Source organism: Alosa sapidissima, chromosome 15, assembly GCF_018492685.1.
Source record: "Alosa sapidissima isolate fAloSap1 chromosome 15, fAloSap1.pri, whole genome shotgun sequence".
In the NCBI taxonomy this organism is placed as follows: Eukaryota; Metazoa; Chordata; class Actinopteri; order Clupeiformes; family Clupeidae; genus Alosa; species Alosa sapidissima.
The window spans coordinates 10,071,292-10,088,072 of NC_055971.1; the positions used below are offsets into that span (position 1 = coordinate 10,071,292).

The following is a 16,781-nucleotide window of genomic DNA, read 5'->3' on the forward strand; positions in this document are numbered from 1 at the left end:
GCACGCAGGTCCTCCCCTCTGTCAGCTCGTCGCAGTATAACTGCAGGGGCTGGGTGGAACTGTGGCCATTAATGGGTGCCCAGGTTGGCAATCAGTCAGGCAATCAACCAGGCAATCAGTTATTCCTATTATTATACTTATCATTAATAGAATAATTACAACTCCTCTCCTCTGAAACCCTCCCTCTCTCCCTCTCTATGTTCCAGCTTCTCTCCTCCTGGCCCAACAGCAAACCAGCCTTATACATATGCGCACACACACACACACACACATACATCCTCACATACTCACTACCCCTCACCCCCCATCCCCACCCCCATCCCAACACCACCTCATTCACACTCTTAGAGCTACCATCTGCACCCCCCCCCCATCCCCCCTTCTTTTCATTCCGGTCATCAATTTCATCCCTGATAATCATATCTGTAATCATCCTGGACGCAAATCATCCTTAGCCTTTCTGTTATTAATGTTATGTTGTGTTATGTTTGTGGAAGCCAAGTCAATGTTATGTCTTGTTAAGTTACAGTATGTGTTTATGTAATGTACGTCTGTTTGTCGTATGTAGTATTCATGTGCATGTCATAGTGTTGCATTTTCTGTAATGTCAATGATGTTTGCAAATAAAAAAAAACAAACAAAAAAAAAACATAACATTCAAGTAAACAAAAAAGTAAGTAAATAAGTAAATAAGAGGGCACATATAATAATGAAAAAATAAGAGCAGCAAAATTTGGTTGAAACTGTGCATAGACAGTCAATAAAATACTAGTGCAAAGTCAGGCCAATAAAAGGCTTGGGTAGTTCTGTTTGACCTAAGTAAGAAAGAAAGTGGCATAGTGGTGCAAGTTATGTAAGAGCAGCAGAAGTGTTGTGTTTTCAGGACAACAACAACAAGTTGTAAAGTGTACAAGTGTGCAAGTGTGCAAGTGGAGTTTTTTTAGCTGATTGCTTGCTTCACAACAACCCAAGGTTGTCTGAGGCCATAAACAGTCTTTATATAACTTGTGCTGGATAATGGGTGTGCTCAGTGTAGAGCCAAGTTCTGACTGTGGCACCTGACATGTGGCACCTTTAAAATGTTTCCGCAGAGCCTCCTGGGTCATGTATGTTATGGAGACTGCTTTTTGCCCTGTGGACACACCAGCAGAGAATTTCAAAGCTAAAATTCATTAAAGTGGGACTAACCATAAAGTAAGGCATTAAAGGAGAATTCCGGTGTGATATTGACCTAAAGTGTATTGAAACATGATACCGAGTGTGAACGTATGTCTCATAGCCCATCTCGGCTTGTCCCCTGCACTCCAAAATCTGGCGCTAGTTAGCCGATGCTACCAGATAAAGGACAGTATCTTCACGAAGTTTAGCGTTTGCAGCCATCTTGAATTTGCTACTACTGGAAGAAACTGGAATCCATGCATTTCCACTGAATTATTTTTGGAATCTGATCCCTTATCATACCTGTTCATTCTTACTCGTTGCTCGACTTATAGTGACTAAATTCAAGATGGCTGCAAACGCTAAACTTCTTGAAGATACTGTCTGTATAAATCGTCTTGTAAGTAAACTACCAGTGCTTTTTCAAAGTTCTCAATGTCTCGTTTTAAATGTCAGGGCCCTCGGAAGTCTACCAATGAAGTGTGGAGATACATTGAGCCTCGTAAATGGGTGTAAAACAGTGATTTATTTGCATGGCTAGCCCGATGCCGAAGCACCACTATTGAAAAAGCTGTTGGTAGCATCGGCTAACTAGCGCCAGATTTTGGAGTGCAGGGGACAAGCCGAGATGGGCTATGAGACATACGTTCACACTCAGTATCATGTTTCAATACACTTTAGGTTAATATCACACCGGAATTCTCCTTTAAGGATAGACTTAGGTGTAAACCTAATTACGTAGAAATGTATATTGTAACAGTAGTGTTGTTTTCTGATTAGGCCTACTCTAATTAAACCTAATAGTTTGTTTGGAATATAGAAAAAAAAATCCAGTCATTGAACTTTTATGACCTAAGCATAACTCCTTCCAGACCCCCCCCCCTGTGCTTATTTTTGCCACTCTCTCCTGAGTTTACCTTCCTTCTCTTTCTTTCTGACCCATCTTTTTCTTCTTATTCCCTCTCTTCATTTTCCCTCTGGTTCCCTCCATTTGTCTTCTTATTCCTTTTTCAAACTGTTCATTCCAGTGGTGTAGTTAGCTGTAGTGGGTATATTGTGATGTAGCAGTTATATATAAGTATATATAGCTGTAGTATGCTATGATCAACCCCTAATGTTGATACGTATCCTTGCCTATTTTAAGTGGGTATACTGAGATGGTGATGCTTTTTAAGTAGGTATACTGCGTAGTCCTGCGTATCACGTACCTGTAGACTACACCACTCGTTCATTTTATCAGCCCCCCTTGGTTAATGTTTAATTCTGCCAGAGTGCACTATATATACCCCAACTTTATCTGGTGCACTCTCTTTAAATAGTGTGGCTGTATCCTCAATTATCTCATAAAATCTTTTCCTCTCGTTAATTAAAATTTTCTTTGGGGAATTTACTTTTTCCATTTATCTGTTGGGCAGAAGCAATGGCAGGATTTTTAAGATGGCTCTGGAAATATCGCATCGAATTGAAATATCATCTTTGTCACACCACTTGTGATTTTGCCCTTACCGTTGGTCATTGATGAGCCGGTACGTATGTGAGACCATGCATAACACTTTGAATAACAAACACTTGAGCTGATTCATTCAAAAATATGGAATTGTTCTGCAGGAACATGGTGGAAAATGTATGTGCTTACTGAATATCTTTACTAATTAATTAAACATTGCTTGTGTTAAAAATGTTAGACCTCTGAGGGATTTATTGTTAGACCTCTGAGGGATCATTGCTTGTGTGAAATGTTAGGCCTCTGAGGGATTTAAGATGGGATTAGGTTAGTTAATCATGATGGAGCATTGTTAAAATGTCTGTGTTATTGTGTTAGTTCTCTTTGTATGTTTGTGTATTAGGTGATAGGCTAAGCATGACTTAGTATCAGAGGTTATGGTGGGACATCACAGTAATTAAACAGACGTTATGGTTGCACAGTATTTGGCAAATAGGCCCGGTCTTATTTCTGCAGTCTTCACTAGTATCCTTTTAAATTCTGCCTTGTGTAGAAGTCACAGTTAACTCTTAAGTTTTTGAAAGACTCACATAACTTTTTCATGTAAACATTTTTGTATGCAAATAAATGACTGTAAAGCTGCAACTAGGTGTGCAAATGGTGATGGCTGATGGTATTACTAGTATTTGATATTTAATAGATATATTTCGTTTGCTGAAATTAAACAGTAATTTTTACAATAATTGTCATATGCTTTTATTTAAAATGAGCTAGAGATCATAAAGTTAATCTCTATATAAAATGCCCAAAGCATGTTTGAGAAATTAAAATCGAATTACTTATAATTGAATTTGTATTCAAACAAAGTTTTTTGTCCCATGGTTCTGCCAAACTTGTTTGCATCTATATATCCCAGGTGGTGTGACCTTGTACTGCTGTCAGTGTGGCTCCATGCATTGCATCTCACAGTGTGGGATTTGTGTTACAGGAGGCCAAATGTGGCTTTGCCATCATCCTGATGGCTCTGTACTGGTGCACAGAGTGCATTCCGCTGGCTGTCACAGCGCTGCTCCCTGTCATCCTCTTCCCCTTGATGGGGATCATGCAGGCCTCAGAGGTAGACTGTGCCCCCCCCCCCTTATCTGCAGGACATTGCCTTTTCTTCTTCACAACTGTTTTATATGCATCACGATTAGGCTTTTTAAATGGTTTATTTCTCTGTTTATTACCAATGTATGCCTTTCACCTTTTAAATAAATGTGCCTTGCCTTGAACCTCCTTGCCTTGCCCTGCCTTGATGCCTTATGATGAGTAACATGTATAATATGACCTGTCTTTAGGTGTCTATCCAGTATCTGAAAGATTCTAACATGCTGTTCATTGGGGGTCTACTGGTGGCCATTGCGGTGGAGCATTGGAACCTTCACAAGCGCATTGCTCTGCGTGTGCTGCTCCTGGTTGGGGTGAAACCAGCTCTGTACGTAGCCGCTATCTTATCTACACAGGAGATTGAGATTGTTCAGAAGGGTCCTTTATTGTTTGTTTGTTCTTTGTGTCCTTTTTACCCTTCTCTCTGTGTACCCTGATCCTCCACTGCACTATTCTGTCCAATAATCCTCTACTGTCCTGGGTTGTTTTACTCCATTTCCTTAAATTCTTTCTCAACTCTTCAATTCTTTCTTTGCCTTATTGCCCCCATGCCCTCTCCTATTTTCTTTCTTCTGTCCTCCTCTCCTTATCCTGCTCTTCTCCTTCCTCTCCTGGCCTACAGCCTCATGATTGGGTTCATGGGCACCACGGCCTTCCTGTCTATGTGGATCAGTAACACGGCCACCACAGCCATGATGCTGCCCATCGCCTACGCTGTGCTGGACGAGCTCCAGAAGACAGAGGCCGAGGCTGACGACTACAGAGGGGACAGACCAATGAGGGTATCCAGATGGACGAGACCAAGGGCATCACCACAGGTGGATAGTTACTACCAGATACATTCATGTTATAGAGGAAAGGAGCTTTTTCTGATTTATGTTCTGCTGTGCAAACACTTCGGGTCACAGTCAGTTGGGTAAACTTTAGTGTTTCTCAGATCTCACTTATTACTGGTTTCATAGTGATTGAGTGTGTTATAGAGGAGACTAATATTGACATTGTTTGCCTTCAGAGAAAGTGGTAGAAGATGGATACATGTTGGCTGAGGAAAGGCGCAAGAAACGTGAGCAGAAGTACAGCAACCTCTCCAAGGGCATGAGCCTGTGTGTGTGCTACTCGGCTAGCATCGGGGGCACTGCCACCCTCACCGGCACCACCCCCAACCTTATCCTCAAGGGACAGATGGATGAGTGAGATATTTTCAAACACTCTGTTAAAAAACATGCCAAAACTTGTCGGGATATCTCCTGCCATTTGAAGACTAAAATCTCTCTCCCTGACTATTTACAGACTGTATCCAGGCAATGGTGGAATAATCAACTTCGCCATCTGGTTTGGATTATGCTTTCCCAATATGATGTTGATGCTTGTGATTGCCTGGCTCTGGCTTCAGTTCATGTACCTGGGATTCAAGTATGTAGTCGAACGTCAGTGGCTAGTTCTGTACTTCAATGAATCTGAAGTACCCTAAGTGTAGTATATGTTACCCTAAGTATAGTATAAGTACTCTTTTGATCCCATGAGGGAAATTTGGTCTCTGCATTTATTCCAATCCGTGAATTAGTGAAACACACACAGCACACAGTGTACACACACTAACCCGGAGCAATGAGCTGCTTGCTACAGCAGCACTCGGGCAGCAGTGAGGTTCCTTGCTCAAGGGCACTTCAGCCGTGGATGTGGGCATGGGAGACACAACCACTTTCCCCGCCCACATTTTTCCTACTAGGTCGGGGATCGAACCGGCAACCCTTCGGTTACAAGCCCGAAGACCTCACCAGTAGGCCACAGCTGGCCTCACACAAATAATACAATATTTTGTCATATAATATCATGACAAGCATACGCCACTTCTTCAGACTGACTGATTGCATAAAAGTGTGTAGAAATATCCGACATTGCTCTAGCGCCCCAAAAAAGCATGCACCCAGATATTTGGGAAATTTTATATGTCTAACACCTACTGTATCTAATCGCACTGCTAAATACCCTGACAGAGTGTCCTTGAGTTTCAACTTCACAGACTGTTACTGACACCAATCCAGTGTACAGCATTGTTTTGGCCTTGATTATTTGGAATTGTACACTTTCTCTGACTCAACAGTTTCAAGAAATCATTTGGATGTGGGTCCAAATCTGATGGCGACCGGGCAGCGTACCAAGTGATGAAGAATGAATGGTGTTTGTGCTGCTGGTTCTGCTGTGGTTCACCCGAGAGCCCGGCTTCATGCCCGGCTGGGCCACAGTGCTCTTTAACCAGGAGAAAGAGTAAGTAAACCCCCACCCCATTTAGTCATGAAAAACAGGTAATTTTTAGAGATAACATACAAATTTGAATTAAAACATTTACAGTCTACGTCTGTGCTGGGTAGGTACGTTAGTCATTAACCAAGCAATTTCTATATGTCCAATTTCAAAAATAATTGGTGAGTTGCTTTGTAAGTGCTATTTATCAATGAAGTAACTATTTTGTGCATATCCAGAGGTCATTTCATGCCAGTGTTCTAATAAATCATGAGTGAGGATCAATCACTCACATTAGTCCTATGTGACTCATGCATGGGGGTATTGAATTGTTAACGGTCTGGCGTCTTGTGTTTCAGGTATGTCACTGATGGGACTGTGGCCATTTTCATGTCCCTGCTCTTTTTCATTATTCCCTCACAAAGGCCACAATGTTTCAGGGGCAGGACAGGTGATATGAATGGTATGATGACTGAGATCTCACACACACAACAATATTTTCATAATTTTTATAATGTCCAGCAAAGTGTCCCTGTGTATCCTTTTCTTAATTATTCTCCAATTCTTGGATGAAACCTCCCACAGATGTTTTTCTCTAAGTCTCATATTCAAAAAGCTCATATTCGATTCACTCTGTCATGGTGTCAAGTGCTCTGTTTACCAAACAAAGGCAGCCTGTTAGGATTACTTACATTTGAAAAATAGCTTTGACCTGGAGGTATGTTACCAGCATTCATATGGAAGACATGGGAGAGATTCTCACCACTCCTCGCATTTATTTGCTTACCGGAGAACCGTTTCTTAGAAACTACAATGTTCTCGTACATTTTATGACATTGTGGCAAACAGGGTGCATTTTACTTTTTCAAAAAATTTGGTAAGAACACAAGAAACACTTGGAACTGTCTATATGATATGATATGGTAACCGTATGTACTGTATATGAGAAGATTATTATTTGTAAACGTAGGATTTATCAATGGTGTCCTGGATTATCTCAGAAAACCACCTCCTAAATGAAACAGGACATTTTCAGATATATTATTCTAACGCTACAGCCCGGTTCCCTGAACAGCAAAGCTCTACAACTTAAACCAAGTTGGGGAACTATCCTGTGAACTGACTGGGTTTGAAATGCTTTGCATGAAAAATGGGATCATTTTGAAGTGGCCCGAACAGGTCTCTCACCTCTACAGAGGCTGATGATGACAGATTGTGATTTATTTCACAGGGGAAAGTCTGAAGGCCCCACCGGCTTTGCTGAACTGGGAGGTGGTTCATGAAAAGATGCCCTGGAACATTCTCCTCCTGCTGGGAGGAGGCTTTGCCTTGGCAAGTGGCAGTGAGGTATAATACACTCTCCCTCTCTTCTGATAAAACGCTGTGATACTGTGTTTACAGTGATACAGTGCATAATACAGTACTAATAGTGGAGTACTACAGTAAATTATACATAGGGCCCAAATTGTCAGTTTGGAAAATTTGACAAAGATTCTAGTCGTAAGCCATATGACTATATGACCCATGCATTCTTTTTCCTTTACTTCCTTTTTTTAAAAATTGCTTAGATTTTTGTTTGTTAATGCCATTTAAGACTATATTTGAGGTAAATTATTTACATTGAGTTATATATTAGTGAAAACACAATCAGATAAGTCTTGATGTTCTGTCTCTGTGAGGACAATCTCGATATCATGCAACACAGCATTTTTCTCATTGGCCCTTTTGTATTTGGACTTCCCATGGTGCCTCTAAACAGACATCTGGACTTTCTTTGTGGCTCGGTCAAAGCCTGGAGCCCCTGAAGAATGTCCCTAACTTTGCTATTGCCTTCCTCATCTGCCTGCTCATTGCCACCTTCACCGAGTGCTCCAGCAACACAGCCACCACCACTCTCTTCCTGCCCATACTGGGCGCCATGGTAAGAGAACATGGACCGGGTGGCACCGAGTGGTGTGAGAAAGGCCTGACTTATACAGTATGCAGAAATCAGTTGTAGGTTGTAGGACATTTTGTTATTATTTTGTTATAATATTTAATTAATAACACTAATTTATAGTCCTGAACCTAAACCTTCAGGATTGTCTGTTACGTAATGGTGCATGTATAGGTGGCGCTGGAATGTGTGTGTGTGTATGTGTGTGTGGATGAGGGGCTCAGTGTGGAAAGTCTCCCCTTCTGTCCATAATGCATAATGTATGGCCTGGTATACAATAATGTGCTGTCCATCCTTAGGCTAGCAACATTGGTTTGCATCCACTGTACGTCATGTTGCCCAGTACCATCTGTGCCTCCCTGGCGTTCATGCTGCCAGTGGCTACCCCACCGAACGCCATCGCTTTCTCATACGGGAACCTCAAAGTCATAGACATGGTAAAACATTTGAGCTACTTCTCTGACTAAATAATTTCAAATAAGGACACACACACAAACACAAACACACACACACACACACACACTTTGTACTTGTGACTGTGTTGTGCTAATCGTTACCAGGCAAAGGCTGGCTTTGTGCTGAACCTGTTGGGTGTCTTGTGTGTCCAACTTGCCATAAACACCTGTGGTGTGGCGATGTTCCAGCTGAAAGAGTTTCCCACATGGGCCAACCTAACCACATCAAAACCCTGAGCAAACTTGCACTCTGCTTCTCCTAGGGGAGAAGAGGGGGAGCACAGAACAAGGGATACAAAGCTACATGCATGCACAGCTAAATTGAGACGTGAGAGCCGTTGGCTTCAGTCAAGCCTGAGGGGCCTCTGCGAAGCTGCTCCTATAGGTGCTGTACTCCACAGGAACAAATTTGTCTGTGCTCAGAAAAGGGAAACTTTGCCCCCAGCTTCATCTCTGGACTCTATCGATATGTATCACATATGTTTTATGTTATTAGTGGGGAGGGGGCAGCTTTAAGAAGCAGTTAACTGTTAAATTGCATAGAGATTATTTGATCCATTTTTTTTTGGATCCAAGACATAGCCAAATAGGCGTTGTTAAGCTCGAAACTAATTTTGTTTGAATTGGTTATCCAATATGACAGAAATATGATATTTGGACACCACAGACACCACCGACAAAAGTCTGCATCATAAATTACATTGGCTATTGTAAATCTCTGCCACTTCTCTTGGCTTAAATAGCTTTTTTAAATTATTATTTGTGCTTGTCATTTGTCAAGTTGTACTTTATCTTCTGATGGACATACTGATGATGATAATGTAACAAAAACTTAAACTACTGTATTGCTCTATATATGTTTGTATGACAGTTGCATGTGATGAGTATTGCTAAATGCCCACTGTTGTTATTTAGTTTGCATCATAATATATGAGTGTTTATCATTGTCCTGTGTGACTAGTTAATGACAGGGTTCAATCCCCATGTCCACAGTGGGATTACAAAGACATACTCTTGTCAGTTTGGATTGACCCAAGTGACCAGAACGCAAATCCTTTCAAATAGGTCAGCCTAACCAAATAACTGATAAAAAAAAAACAATAAACAGGGACCAACATTGGTTCTCTATGCAGATATCCTGGTCACCATGATGACCATCTGACTAGGAGACTAAGCTCTGAGCGAATAGTGGAGTCCCGCATCGTTAGTGTCCACTTGAATGATTGTGACAGTGTCATAACACAGTCAACTCGTGCTTAACAGGGGTTCTGATGTGTAAGTGAGAGCGAATCTGGTATCTGCAGAACACCCTTGGCCCCGATCAGAGGGATCAAATCTGCTGCAGTGCATACAGGTAAGGCAAGATTTTTCAGTGTGGAGTTAAAGTAGGCTACACAGTCTCTCAGTGACAGGTAATATGGTTGAGGTTTACTGCTATAATAAATACTGTACCCTAGAGTGGTAGCAGGTTTCCCACAGCTGTCTGAAGAGAAACACATTCCTCTCAGTCTTTCTAACCCGATTTGTGAGGTACTTTAGACAGCTGTTCATTTGAGAACTCACAACAGAAGAGGGCACATGTCAGCTTTGAATGTTGCACTAATGGTGTAATGTTAGGCTATAAATATTTCCAGTAGTTATCACTTACTAAATACTTTCACCAACATTCATCAAATATCCCTAAACAGGGGCACAATGCATATTTACATTGCATGCAAAGCAGTGCACTGTATTGTTATTCGGTGGCTTCTTCTTCTTCTTCTTATTATTCCAGGGTATAATTCAACTTGAATCGCTTAGTGTACTAGCTGTTGAATCTAATTGTTTACATGACTTTTCATTTTTGTGAGATTTATACTTTTTGAGATATTTAATAAAAACTAAGACATTTCTGCAATAGGCTTAACATAATCAGGGTTGGGCAAGTTACTTCAAAATCGTAATGTATTTTTTATTACTTATTACTGTCATTTCAAAGTAATTTGTTATATTATAATATTACTGTCTCTGAATTGTAAGGAATTACACTACTATTACACTACTTTTGAGTTGCTTTCACCAATACAATACAAGGAACAATCATAGTCAGAATTTTGTTAAAAAGCGAAAAAAGGTCAAAGTCTGGTAAATTGTGATAGAAATACTGTAACTTTAAAGGTCTCATCTCATCGTTTTTTCATTAATTTTGCCATGGTCTCTAGTATTAATGAATGCCCTGTAGAGAGTATGAGGAAATGGTGATGAAAATATCAAGGCCAAGTACAGGTGGCAAGATAAGAAGCCCTGTTACACCCAACTGGAAAAAAACAGAATCAGACAGTTTGCATATAATTTTATGCATGATGAGACAAGTTCCACCAATATCCGTAACCTCGGTGGATGCTGATAGGCCAACAGGTGTCTTTCGAGGGTGGCGAGAGGGCCCAACTCTAAGGTTAATGAGTATAAAAGATAGGCCACAGCCATTTTGATTTCAGATCTCATCGGGGGCCGCCAGCTGATGACATCTCACCTCACTCTATTGCTTGACGCCTGGTCTGAACATTGTTTAGGCTGGAATATCACTGCAATATGGTGAATAAAGATTCAACAGTCTTCAGAGATCTCCTGTCTGTATTGTTTGCTTCGGATGCCTTGTCCCAGAGTGCTAATTAGTAAATAGTCAAGTGATAAATTGCTAGTTGGATTCGGAAGTGGACCAGTTTTTCCACGACACCTGGTATATGCTAGCTATCTGAATGGAATGCGTTTCAGTCGACTTGGCATATCATGTGCTTCATGTAAATACTTGGAAAACTAATTATTGAAGACCCACCAATTCCATTCTACTAGTAGGGGAGACCGGGGCTGGTTGGAACACTTTTCACTCTCGGTTATATTTCTCCGTCTTACAATGCGTTGAAATGGTCAAATTGTGATTAACTGAAAGCTTGGGATCTCAGCTACAAAATGTATACATTCAATGTCAACAAATGATCCCTTGTTTTGAGTTATTTATGATTAAAGTGGTGTTGTGCATGTGTGCCAACCTGCCCCATGCACAGGGTTGGTTGGCACATGTAGTCGGGGTTGGTTGGAACACATATTTTATAGTCCTTTGCAGTACTCCTTTTGGTTTTGTTTGAAGTGCTCATCTATATCACTGCCTGTAGGGCTTTGCTGATGTCTTTCCTGTGTGTTTTTCTTCATTAGGGCCCACTGTCAAGACCAATTTGGTCCCTACCGATTTTTTTTAACTTCAAATGTTTAAAAATGTCTAAAATGCTTCCAAATGTAAAACTATGTTCAGTAATTACAATAACTATGTTAAAATAAAGATTGATGATGTTTTTATGCATGAAATAGAAAGTTTATAGATTTGTCACAAAATAGCCATAGGGAATGTATGTGCCAACCAACCCCAAAATCAGTGTGCCAACCTGCCCCGCCCACATTAGGTCAAACTTTTTTGCACAAATGCTGTTAGCCTGCTAATATCAGTCACCTCAGGTTTTCAAACTTCATTTTAAATTATAGATGAGTCCCCTAGCAATCAATTATAATCAATATTTTTTTTATATCCCTAACTATTACCCTTCTAGGATGTATTTAGTGGGAGGTGCATATTCTAAGTTTTGACACTACAAAATTAAAAAGTTGTTTTCACCTAAAGGGTTAATGACCGGGAGACCAGTTACATACCTGAGTTTACGCTACTCAATAAGGCCGTCAGTTTAGTGTTGGAATTTTGTTGCAGCTCCCTCTAGTAGCCTGATATTAACAGTGTTTCAACATGCCCCTGTTCCAACCAGCCCCGGTCTCCCCTACTACGTGGTGGAGATTGAGAGAACCCAAAAAAGTATCAAACTTCCATGTAACATGGTGTTTTGACATTGTAAACGTTATTGATGAAGAGTGTTTTGAGTGAAACGCAGTTTGCAGTAAAGCTACTATTCATTGGCTACATTTGGGTGCCCCCTCTGTCCATAGTGCCCTACAGTAGGCTATACGCAAAGTCCATGATGCGCGTGGTGGGAGTGGTGGCACTGTCAGGCTACACTATTTTTTCTGCATTTCTATCCCTTTATTCTCTTTAATTCAAGTTCACAGCACAACGCTGACATGCACTACAAGAGCATAGTTTGTGTTTTATCAAGAATCAAAAAGATTAGCGTGGCACCACTTTAGATGTTTCATTAAATTACTTGCTATTTCGCGAGGTATAGAGAGATCTTTCGGTTTCGCACACAAAGTGCAGTTAACTATTATGTTCTTCATATCCTTGTCTCTGACAAGCTGGAAATAATGAGCGTAGGCGTCCATCCGCAAATAGAATCCGACTTTGAGTCTGCTGCAGCCACAGTCATCTTCAACCAGTATCAGGAGATAACGTTCTATTATTTTGCACGATTTTTTCTTCTCTGTTGTTCTCCCTGTGGTGTTTGCAAATATGTATCAAAACAAAACACCACTTAATTTGGGGTTAAAATGCATTGTAACACGCGTTACTGAAGTTTGTACCGAGTGCAATATTACCCAATTTTTTTGTAATGCCTTACATTATCGCGTTACCGCAAACAGCAATATATTAGAGTAATTACATTACTTTTGTAACGTGTTACTCCCAACACTGCTGTAAAGTAGAGTTTGTAAACACGTTATCATCAACGGTCCGTGTAACGCTTTGCAGTGCTATGTTCTATTTGCAGAATTCACATGAAAAAATATAAAAATAGGCTTAAAAATCCGTTATCCATTCTTTAGGACGGCACAGTAAATGGGTTATTGTTGCTTATTTTGATTTTCAATTGAGCACAGTTACGGTTTTCTGTTCAGAAGTTAAAAATTGAAATGATGCGTCAATTTTCTAATTTTCCTTTTTTGCCCTTGTGGTTGGACTGAACCACGAACACCGGGGGGAGAACACCATCTAGCTGGGCCAGGCCGGGGGGAGAACAGCATCTAGCTGGGCCAGGCTAGATGGTGGAAGGGAGCGCCGCCTGAAGTTGTTTGTGATTTTGACTCATTACTTTAGAGATGAATGACAAACTTTTTGGGAGAAGGCACGTTAAACATAAGCCTATGTTGAACATATCTACAGTAGCCTATATTTGAATACCATGGCCATAGCAAATAATCCCCAAAGCAGAATGCTTTGCCATCGACGTCAGTCTTGGCTATACCGGACTATACAGGCTACCCCGAGCACTGTTTGACATGGTATTTTTGCTTATTTAACGCTTTACGCTAGACTAGGTTTCATTAGGCTAAACGAAGACACAACGGTGAGCCTAATTTATCCGTTTATCCATTTATTAATTTCAACAGCAAATAGCCTACATTGGCCTGTAGGCTACTGGGGCTCACGTAGGCCTACTCATAAGTGTCAGGACGCAGCAATGTCTCCCTCTGCATCTGAAGTTCTGATCTCGAGCTGACATTATCAATCGCTTGGCACCTTGATGCAAGCGGAACTGTGTTTGATAGCCCTCCATCTCTACATCTATTTTTTACAGTCTATGCTCTACATCCGCTGATAAAATGTGATCACCAACATCGCGCGCCAATATCTATCAGGTCACCCACCCCTACGCGTGGTTCAGCCCAACAAAAACAGTAAAAAAAGGGGCCAAAATCCAATATTAACTGAATTTTACTTTTGTTTCCAATCCAGTTTCTGTTTTCTTTATCTTGCGTGACTAATGACACATTTAGAAAATAGCAGCAATTATCTATTTGCTGACCAGTTAAAACAAATTGAAAATTGGATTATCGAACACATTTTTTATTTGGACCAGATGGATGGAACAAATAGAACAAAGCACTGCAAAGCGTTACACGGACCATCAACTTAATGCATGCACAAATTTTGTTTGAGCAGGAGAGACAATAACAATGAATGGACGCAGCAACTACAGAAATTGTAGCCATAGGCCTACTTGTTGCTTTCTTTTACTATCTATGGTTGCTGGTTAACAGCACATAGGCTAATAAGCTGATTTAAGCTAATTCACTAACTCAAGACTTCAAGGCCATAATGGATATAAAACGTTTTTTGAAAACAACAAAAAGATGGAGGGAACATAGCGAAGCTTGGAGTTATTTCAGATGGGCTACAACAAGGTAGGCAAAATTGTGGTGTTTGTCAAAACCTGGAATAATGCTTAGGCTGATGTTAAAGCGCACAAGATGTTTAAAGCCATACACAACGGTAAATTGGAACAAAACTAAAGGTAACTTTAGCCTTTATAGGGCTGTATAAAGTTGTCCAAATGAATAGGTCGTAATTAGGCATTGTTGTTGTAAAGATATTGCATGTACTGTAGATGACTGAGACTATATAGGCTACTAAATTTTTAGGTGACCAATGCACGAACAAAACCGGGAAATGGACAAATATTATCAAGGCTTTGAATATTTCCCTCTGTGCACGGGAGTGTCTGTAGATCGGTGTGCAACGCATTAATTCCTGCAGGCCTGTGGCCATGCATGCACCCTTAAAATAGCATTTGAATTTGCGCCACTCACTTTAGACCAGGGAGTTCCTGGTCTGTGGCGGAATTGTTTTCTGAAACTGCAAAATATCAACAAGGAACGATTGCGCCGGAACATGCCCCGTCTTTTCGCTGAACCGCCCCCGTGGGCGCAATCTAATTCCCTAATTTACAGACATGTACCTGTGGAGGGAAAATTCCAATATGCGCTGACTGCAAAATAGGAAAGACAAAAGCGCGAGTATACAAAGTCAATTGCGCTGGAGTGCAAGATAGAGCCCTTTGTGTCCATCTACAACTTCTGTACTCTCCAGCCCTTACCACCTCTTCCCCACTCACTCAGGGAATGCCTCCCCTGCCTGTGGGAGTATCAGTACATCACCCCCTTTCCCTAGCCTCCTCATAACTGAAGAATAAGTGAGGGATGTGTTCAGGAGGACAAAGGTGAGTAAGGCCACAGGTCCTGATGGGATCAGCCCCAGACTGCTCAGGGACTGTGCGGATGAACTCAGTGGGGTCTTTCTGCACATCTTTAACACCAGCCTCAGTCTGGGGAGAGTCCCAGTCCTGTGGAAAACTTCCTGTGTGGTCCCTGTCCTAAAGATAGCACACCCCAGAGAGCCCAATCACTTCAGGCCAGTGGCTCTGACATCACACCTTATGAAGAGCATGGAGAGGATTGTACTGAACTACCTCCGTTGCCTAGTGGGCAGTGAGCTGGACCCCCTCCAGTTCGCATATCGACCAGGGGTCGGTGTGGAGGATGCAATAGTTTTTCTCCTCCACCGTTCTCTCTCTCACCTGGAGGGTACTGGGGGCTCTGTTAGAGTCGTGTTCTTTGACTTTTCCAGTGCATTCAACACAATACAACCTGCACTACTGAGGGGGAGGCTAGAAGGAGCTGGAGTCGACTGTCATCTTGCTGCCTGGATCATCAACTACCTCACCAACAGACCACAGTACGTGAGGCTACGTGACTGTGAGTCAGATGTGGTGGTCTGTACCACGGGGGCCCCACAAGGCACAGTGCTTTCCCCCTTTCTCTTTTCCCTGTATACCTCAGACTTCCAATACGACACAGATAGCTGTCATCTCCAGAAATTTTCTGATGACACAGCTATTGTTGGCTGTGTTAAGAAGGGGAATGATCTGGAGTGTAAGGGGGTCATCACCAGTTTTGTTGAATGGTGTGGAAAGAACCATCTGCAGATAAACACCAGTAAGACAAAGGAGATGGTGATTGACTTCAGCCGTAAGGCATTATCAGTTGCACCAGTGAACATCCAGGGAATAGACATTGAGGTGGTATCAGTCTACAAATACCTGGGTGTTCACCTTAACAATAAACTAGACTGGTCGCAAAACACAGATGCCCTGTACAAGAAGGGCCAAAGTCGTCTCCACTTGCTGAGAAGACTGAGGTCTTTTGGTGTGTGCAGGTCATTATTAAGGACTTTTTATGACACAGTCGTGGCGTCCATTTAATTTCCTGAACAATATATTATAGCAAACTGATGTCTGACATTTTGTTCAATATGACCAAGAAAGTATGCTCACCTTATGTATTTACAAAGACAATGTTGTATTTCTGAGCACATTTTTTTAGCTTGAAGCAAGTGCCTGCAGCTGACATACTGTAGAGATAATTTGTTTAAAGGTAAACTATGCATCATTGGCAATTTCCTTACTGTTTTTGCTTCTTTTTCACTGGCTCTGTCATGACGAATGTCTGAGAAACTCCATCGCTACCTTTTTCTAGCTGGTGCCTGGCGTGTATGTGTATTTGAATGCAGTAAAGCAATTCGTTAGACTCGTTATACTTCCTGACACTGAGGCCGCCGGCCCGCCGGCCCACAGTTGCAAGGGTGGTATTTCCGCTCACAGGCACTAGGGGGAAGCGAGACGGCCACAATTCAACCCCA

The 16,781-nt window shown here is 41.5% G+C and overlaps 1 pseudogene; it reads left to right on the forward strand.

Moving 5' to 3' along the window:
• The first annotated feature begins 3,565 nt into the window (after window positions 1-3,565).
• Window positions 3,566-8,748, forward strand: LOC121684527 (annotated as a pseudogene).
• Window positions 8,749-16,781: the final 8,033 nt, after the last annotated feature.